Source organism: Lytechinus pictus, chromosome 6 (assembly GCF_037042905.1).
Source record: "Lytechinus pictus isolate F3 Inbred chromosome 6, Lp3.0, whole genome shotgun sequence".
NCBI classification, from domain to species: domain Eukaryota; kingdom Metazoa; phylum Echinodermata; class Echinoidea; order Temnopleuroida; family Toxopneustidae; genus Lytechinus; species Lytechinus pictus.
The window spans coordinates 1666970-1676552 of record NC_087250.1 but is presented as its reverse complement, the minus strand read 5'-3'; the positions used below and the strand labels follow the sequence as shown (position 1 = coordinate 1676552).

General features: G+C 33.6%; 1 pseudogene; it reads left to right on the top strand.

Moving 5' to 3' along the window:
- The first annotated feature begins 1135 nt into the window (after positions 1-1135).
- Positions 1136-9583, top strand: LOC135154482 (uncharacterized; annotated as a pseudogene).

Genomic DNA, 9583 nt, shown 5'->3' with positions numbered 1-9583 from the left:
TAGGTTACATACATACTTATTTACCATATAATCAATGAAATGAAAAGCGAAAGTAGTGGGTTAATGGAATGTAAATTAAAACAATAATACAAAAATACAAATTATCCTTTACAATGCATTTATAAACAAATATTGGTGTTAATTACTGTAATTATATCTTATATAACTTTGACTTATTCATTCTATGAGATGTTTCCAACGCTTGTTGACTATATACATGTACTACTTCTCCATCTCTCTCTCTCTCTCTTCGTGTAATATCTCACATAAATAAGTCTACTCATTGGTTTTACGAATTTTAAATGCAATTAGGGTCCATATAATTTGATATTCTGTTTTACATAAATGCTAGTTTTTCCTATTTTATTAATAGTAAAGTATTTTATTAATAGTAAAAGTAAAGTCCTAATGGTTTCCTTTGTGTACGAGTTTGATAGTTTTAACTTTACTTATGAAATATTTATACAAGAAATAAGTTAGTAATTTTTTTTTTCAAGTTAAGTATTTACAGGGTCATTTTCGTGGTTCACTTTGGATGATTGTACTCAAAGTTAATTTTCTACAGGTACCCCTTTTGGAGTGCCTGGATACATTACCTAGTTTTCTGTTTGTATTTCTCCTTACTGAAATTAAGTGCACTGCGAGAGTGACCCTTTAATTTAGATTCCTATGTTAACACTGTATATTGTTTATTGTCTTGTAATTATTTTTTCTGTAATTCATGTTCATTTCAGTTTGTACTGCGAGACATGATGTTTTTAATAAAGTCCATTTTTCTATAATATCTATCATAAATGAGCGCCTCCACGGGGTGTGGGTGCCAAACGCTTCCTTTGAATGTTCGAGTGATACAAAAAGAAAATTAAAAAGGGGGAAAGGGAATGGATCATAAAAGGAAGAAAACATGATTTAAAGGTGACTAAGAGGCCCTTAGTTGATAATAAAAATATTTTCATCAGATAATCTTCTTTGATCGCTTTTTCTAGATATAAATTTCATGTCCCATAGACTTTGTAGGCAAAGTATGAAAAGCCATTTTCGGCTTAACATTGTCGGGGGGGGGGGGGGGGGGCCATCATGGTTCCATCATTTTAGGGTCAAAGCACAACATCGAGGACACCTACATCATGTGACTACTTGAAAATTGTTTGGTTGTGACATTTCTTGTCTCTATGGGTTCTCAATGGAGTGTATATAATCAACCCAGGAAACGCCCCTTCAGTTTTAGAAAATTGGTTCGCACTGTGCATTGTAGCGAGATGTGATCGTGTCAAAAGTTTCCGTTTTGGACAATACTCTTGTATGCGTTATTAATGCAATTTCATTTCCTTGAGATAAAAGATTAAAAAACATCAAAGAAACATCTCGACGACCTATTCTTGTTCAGATATCATTATATGGTGACGTCATAACATACCAGCTGGAAACACTGAAATTACAGTAAGTAGCCAACATCCAAGATATAGCAATGTGATCTCCGTGCTAAAACTACAATGTGTATCAATTCGCTGAATCTAAGTCTCCAATTTGATGACAAAATTGCCTAAAAGTCTGTTTTAGATTAAGGTAATTCTGTGATTTCGTCACAATATCTTAGAGGATATAATGAAACACATTTATTGAAAGGTACGAAGTATATTCTAATAATACCAGTGTAATTTTTTCGATTTATTGTAAATATTGATTGAAGGTGTGTGATCCTTACATTAATTTCGATACGAGATCAAATTAATAGTGGAAATAATATTAATATAACAATGTAACCAACGTTAATACCAATATCCGTTCCAAAAAATAGGACTAACAGATTCGTGGAAAATTCAGTGATAGTATTATGAGTGTGCCACCCCCTATTCGCCATGTGACATAACTTCCATACATAATTTGTTTCATTAAATATGAAGAAAAAAAATACCTTGGCATTCAATATATCACCAGGAATAATATATGATTCACACTAAAGGATCTTAAACCATTTCAAACTGGGGTTCTAATGAATTATTTTATGACATTGCATACAGACAGTTGCTCGAATGTGATTACACAAAAAAAAAAGTTCCAATGATTGTTGTATTTCTCATTTAATTCAGTCATTATAACCATTGTTTTGAAGGACTTTATCGAACACTTTGTGAAGACATTGATATCCAAGTGTAAACTTGTTATCGATACGTACTGTATAAGTGAGAGAATGAAGTATCCGTTAAAAACTGAGCTATAAAACTTTAGTTCGTGAGAACAATGTTTGGGGAAGGGGGGGGGGATATGATACATTTCACATCGAGGCTTACGCACAGTCACATAATATTATCAAACTGCTTATGCTTACTCGAAGCATAAATAATATGAATGTATATATACATGTATATAAACCAAGAAAGCTTCAACGCGCACAAAAAAAAAATCGATCAACTTATAGATTAAAAAGTAACGGAAATATCAAAATTTGACAATATTTTGTGAAAAAGGGTAGGTTTATAAATGCAGTTGATGGTATATGCGTGAGCAATATGTATCCCAGTAACAAATTAAGAAAAAGATTATCTTACATATTTAATCAAAAGTCAATCCTATTTTCTCATTTGTGGAAAAAAACCTTGAGTAAATCACCTAAGGTTCATTTCGTAAGTTAACAACAACCAGACGGTCGGGAGATTTATATTTACAAAGCCAAGCCGAGAAGGGTTTCATAGTTTTATGATTCCTATTTTCATTGCAATTTTGTCAGACATTATTCTTTTTATTCTATTCAATTCATATCATTTTCAGCCTGGAGTAAACCTTCAACCTTCTGCTGCTTAAGTAACCACGCCATCTTCGGCAAATATTAGGTGAATAAGGCATCTTGGAGAGCTTACCACAACAGGTAATATGTCAAATTGTGAGAAACGAATGTTTTCTCATTTTATCACAACAATCAGAAATATTTGTTCTTGTAATTTATGTCATTGCTAATTTAAAGCTTTCAAGATTAAAAAGAAAAAAAAATCACAATAAAGGCATTTGCCAACGTAAAGAGAGAAGTCGTTTCTATGACTTATTATTTCTCTCTGTCTCTCTCTCCCTCTTTCTCTTTCTCTCTCTCTCTAACTTTTTCATCCTACTCTCCCTTTCTCTCTTCCCTATTCTTACTCTCATTCTTACTTATTCTTTTTTTTTCTTTTTTTTAAACTGCTACTCTGTCTCCCTCCCTCCACCTCTACCCCCCCCCCCTTTATTCAAATCACCCCTATTTCTCTGTTTGCTTTCTCTCTCCCCCTCCACTCTAACTCTCCCTCTTTATAAATCTTTACCACCCCATCTCCTCTCTCTCTTTCTCTCTCTCTATCTATCTATCTATCCATCTATCTATCTATCTATCTATCTATCTATCTATCTATCTATCCATCTATCTATCTATCTATCTATTTATCTATCTATCTATCCATCTATCTATCTATCTATCTATCTATCTATCTATCCATCTATCTATCTATCTATCTATCTATCTATCTATCTATCAATCTATCTATCTATCTATCTATCTATCTATCTATCTATCTATCAATCTATCTATATATCTATCTATCTATCTATCTTCCCTTTTTAAAATATGTTTTTGTATTCCATTTTCATCAGATCAATACTCTGATCACCATGGCAACTAACTTCACCCCAGACCAACAATGTGAAGGAAAGGAGTGTCAATCAATCACAGATGTGACGTACTACGTGGAGGAGAAGAAGAGACTCTGTGATGACTGCGCCTCTAAAGAAGAATGCATCGCAAGACTTAAAAGAGGCGTTCCAAATATTTATTGTGAAGAACATGATGAAAAGGTAAAATTATATTGTAAAACTCATGGTGTACCATTGTGTTATTCATGCGCTATGATCAAACATCAACAGCCTTGTGTGCAACAAGATATTAATGATGCAATAAAAGAAAGTGGGGCGAGGCTAACAGTTCTAAAAGAAAGAGCGAGGGACAAAGTGAAAGATGGTCGTCTTTATGAAGATGAAATTGACCAATGCACGAAAGACACAGACACACATCTACAAGCTTTGACAGATGAAGTTAATTCCATAATCAAGGATGCGATCAATATAGATAAAGTCAAGGAGAAGATGGAGGCTGACAAAATCAACCAAGAATTTGATGATCAGAATCAAGTACTTCAAGAGGAGATTATGAAGATCAATGAGAAGATTCGAAAGAACAATGAAGAGAGAGAGAAACAACTTGAATTAATCCATACAAATGCACAGATTAGACAAGGACACATGGATAATAAGAAGATTGGTCTTCATAGAGACATTGATAACATTGTTAAAGAGAAGGATAGGAAGATCAGAGAGTTGATGAAATCATTGCAGGATGACACAAAGACAATAGAGAATGCAATACAGACCATAGATACAGTACTAGGAGACGATAAAAACATAGTTAAAGACGGTCATAGTGTGAACATGTCAGTGATTGATAAACTAAAGAAACCACTTTATAAGAATGATGTGAAACAAATCACTGATAGAATATCAGATGTAAGGTTTATGAAGGGTGTTGGGAGAGAGAAGTATGATGGTAGGATTGGTAGATATGATGGGGAGTGGATGCTTAGTGATACAATCAGTGTCATAGATAAATTCACATCCCCAATTATTGTGGGTTGCATAGATGAATGTAATGTGATCATCAATGGTGGCCTGCATACATACATGTTAGATATGAACACTAAACACATCCAGAGAGTGATAGCGGGTACGATTACATCATGTGTTATCTCCTGTGCATTACTGAATTATGAAAAGATAGTATGTGGTAGATGGTGCAAAGGTTGTACAGCGGACAGTTTGACTGGATGCATCAGTGTGTGACAGACAATGGATGCGCATCAATGACGTCACAATACCAAGAAACACAGCGAGCGATATCTCATGGGTGGATGTAGCTGTTGACCGTGATGGGATGATCATCGCTGCTGAGTGGGGTCAGTCTAAGATATACGTCATCAACCCAGCTGATAGTAAGATCGTGAATACCATCACATGTAAACAGGATGTAGTGATGCGAGGTGTGCTATCATCAGGTCACATCATCGCTCAACCTTACCCTCTTGGTAAGAGAGTACTAATCATAGACAGACAGGGTGGTCAAAGGGAAATCCCCCACAGTGATGTCATCTTGAATGTCTGTGTTGATCCTATAACAGACGACCTCTACGTTGTGACATCAGATGATGAGCGCAAGACGTGTGTGATTGATCAGGTGATGAGTGGGAATGAAGTGAAGAAGAGAAGAGTGACGTCATTCCCTCTATCAACTAGAGTGACTGATCAATGGACTGTGGAGCTTAGGCAATATCACCTTTTATTATCTCGTGTAATGATCTCATCATCAGGCAAGATAATTGCTTGTGATAGAGATAGTATTCTCGTATTCGAAAAGCGGCTCACATTCTAAACGATGACATGTCGGGATCATTCACTATGATGAATATGAGACACACTGACCAGAACAATACCATCTTTGGATAATTTAAATATCTGTAGCAGTGAGGCCTTATAAGACCTAATAACTCTGACCCATTTTACACATCACGGTTAACAATAGGCCATTATTATAAAAAAAATAAAATAAACCCCAAAACTCCCGTATCCAAGAACATGTATCATGCATGTGGAATTAGGTTTCTATATCACTGGTTGAAAATATTATTGGCGAGGTCATATTGCATAAAATATGACGAGCAGTCATCATCATCATCAAGCCTACACGCCACGATGGATTTCCTTTAGAAAGTATTGCTTTGCAAAATGTATAATACATCTTGTAATACTTATTTTCACAACTTATATTACGACTAATACTACAGTTTTGTTATATAATACCTTTGTATATTTTGACATTCTGATACCGATGTGAATGCAGAAATAAAAGGAAATCAAAATAAATAAAGTCATAGTGGCATAATGCCATATTTTATATTTCAATATTTTCTGGTATTTGAAAGATAGATAACCAAACACACTTCCGATTTGAAGGTGCAGACATTGATCAGATTCTACTGAGTGCAGTGGCTGAACAACTTAATTCAAGAATGTACAAGAATCCATAGATTTATCGTAAAATTGAACAAAGAGATATAAATCAATACAGATTGGAATCATTTTCTCTCAATTGGACTGGTAATCCTCACTTAGCGAATGAAATATGCATTCTTTTTATGGACAAGGTTTAAATTACTTCCATAAAAATATGCCATGAGCCTGTCAGACTTCTAATTTAAACATTGGTGTCACATTTCTGTTTAAATCTCATCTGTTTCACTTGCCATCCTAATAGCAATTAGGTTTCTATCAGCGAACAAACTAAGAGCAAAACACTAACAAGACTGATTGGAATACGATTCAATGTAGATTTATTAATTTTGGCCTTTTAAGTGCAAACATAAGGGACCCCGTCGTATAAAAAATATTCACTTTTAGCCCAAATATTGGCCAAGAGCGTTTTTCTTAAATATATTTTCCTTTTAGCATCATTCTTTTATCAAATAAACTAAGAAATATAATACAAGGTTTAATGAATTCAACGGTGTATATAAAGTAAATAACGTATAAGATTAAGGGAACTTGGCGCGCCAAGTCGACCGCTAATTGCAAATACAGATATGGAACATAAATATGCACAATACTTATTAAAGGGGGACACATGGATATTTCACATGCTTATGTTATGTTGCATGGTTGACTGGCATGGAGAGAGAGAGATAGAGAGAGAGAGAGAGAGAGAGCGCGGGGGCTAATAGGAAGATAAATGTAAGATGATTGGACAGAAAGAAAGGAGGGAGAAGATTTGATGAGTAGAATCTGTTTCAACAATATACATCGATCCCTTAATATACTGTATAGTCATGTCTATGTGCAGTAGGTCAATTGAGTTTGCTAAAACCGTTACTGAGAGGGTTAAAAGTTGTGCATTGTTTTTTCAATAGAATGTTTATTCGAGAAAAAATTCTATATTTTGACATAATTCATATACTGAGAAACCAGTGAACTAACACTTGATAAAGTTATGATAAAATCATTGTATTTACACGAAATATATTCAGCCATTTTTTAAACAACCTTTATGAAAGGCAGACCCACTATGTACAGTATAACTGAAAATGGTGAATTTTAAAATAACAGTTTGCTTTTGAATATTTGTTTTCAATCAGACCATTAACAATAATGATCAATATCAGAACCATGTAAAATAAATGTTTATTCATCTTGGCCTTATTTACATAAAGAATTGTAAGCCTTGCGTAAGAAATATTTTGTTTTGAAATGTAATACTGTAAATAGTTCAGTTTTTTTTATAGTTATGAAACTATCATTATGTAATAAGAATTCGTCTTTGATTGATGTTGATGGTTCCATAGCAAAATCAAACTGCAAATTGGTTCAATCTTTTATGCACAATATCAACATATATTTGGGAAATTATGTGTATTTCTCTTATACATGAGACTTAAGTGATTTTTGTTTGAACATAAGGTTTATATATTATACCTTATTCTTTATATTCATGATACCATACTGCTCAATATGGTGACAATGATGATGATGATGATGATGATGATAATGATAATGATGATGATGACGATGGTGATGGTGATGATGATGATGATGGTGATGATGAAGATGATGATGAAGGTAATGATGATGATGATCGTGATGATGATAATGATGATGATGATGATAATGATGATGATGATCGTGATGATGATAATGATGAAGATGACGATGGTGATGGTGATGATGATGGTGATGATGATGAAGATGATGATGATGATGATGATGATGATGATGATGATGATCGTGGTGATGACGATGACAATGATGATGATGACGATGGAGATAATATTGATAATAATGGTGACGGCAAAGAATACAGTGACTAGTATAAGAATTTTAATCTGTTATTTAAAGATAAAAGATAACTGTACAAATAATGTTGTTATCGATTGTATTTTATAAACTTGTCGTGGCCGAGGGGTCTAAGGCGCCTGGCTATACATTGAAAGTCCGGGGTTCGATCCCAGGCCGCGGTACCTATGCCCGTGAGCAAGGCATTTAATCTAAAATTCTCTTTTATTCTGCTTTCAAATAGATGGAAATGCTTTGTGCATTATTGGTAACTAGGTGTGCACTTGTTTAAAAAAAAAATAGGTGAACGGTTAAAGAACAATACGCGCGTAGAAATTTTGAATTAATTCATTCTTAATTCTGTTAATAATATTAATGCTATTTTTTGTCGGTGAGATTATTATTCTTCTCCAATGGTTTTAGTTTGTACGTGTCCAGTGATATGATATGATGAAAACCATGTTACATAACCTCATACTCTTTCAATTTGGTAGAAATCATAATGCTTGTTTTTTTTACAGTGAGTTTAATTGAAAACAGTTCATTCAATAATAACTTTGCAACTTTGACACTCTTTCGTCTTCAGCGTACTGCAGAGATCACTTGGTGAAAAACTTGTTTAAAAAATTGTTTTAAAATCATCATATCGTATTTCCTTATCAACTATGAGAAAGAATTATCAATATAATTTTGGTTAAAATATATCAAATGATTATATGTGTTAATGGTATGTCCAACGTATCATTTAAAGCCCTTAATGTGTATGATAAGCGCATGATGTAAGTAATATTATTCCTTAATGCGATATATTCTCTAATAAAATGAAGTACAGTAGTGCTAAAAAAATAGTGAACCCACCAGAAAATGAACATATATTTGAAATTGTTCAAATTCTGCCATCTTTTAAAACATTTTATTGTGCGGTCAGGTGACAAAATATAACATTCAATATTGTTTGGTTAACAATCCAGGTGAAGTGGGATTCACTCACTTTGAAGCAGCACTGTATATTTAATCGTCATGAATTGTAAATTTAGAAAAAATCATTTGTTTATTGATGAGGCGGGTTTTTGAGTAGCTGGCCATTTGAGACACAAACTATGAAAAATATTTTTCCCGCCAAACATTTAATGATATATTTCTCAGTTGTTTCTAGCCTTTCGGAGAACCTACATGGCCTCAAGAGAATTTTAACTTTAATAACTTCTTTTATTTTTTTTTTATCTCACTTTGATTCGTTTGCGCGTAATCTATTGCCTTTGTGAATGGTTGGCTTTGAATCACAGTCTTTTGCCCTTTTTGTCAATGTGTATTTTGAGCAAGCTGATTTCGAACAATAATTGAGAGCAATTGTACACACTCTTTGAGCACGAGATTCGTATTGGGAAATCCAATTCGGTCACCATTTCACAAAAATATATGCAATCAATCGTAAGTGGCAATGGCAAATCATGATCATGGTTGAATGTACATAATTGTTAAGAATAATTAAAATGAACCGATCCGAATCAATACTTACAATGAGCATATTGATCGTAAATTTGTGTGTTACCGGGCCACTGATCGTAGATGTTGTACATTGGACTTTGTTGTTAAATCACTTCTTTATGGCTGAATGCAGACACACATTAAATCTCGTTTGCTTTATTCCATGATATCTGAAAACTTGTGAAAATTTGTAAATAATAAA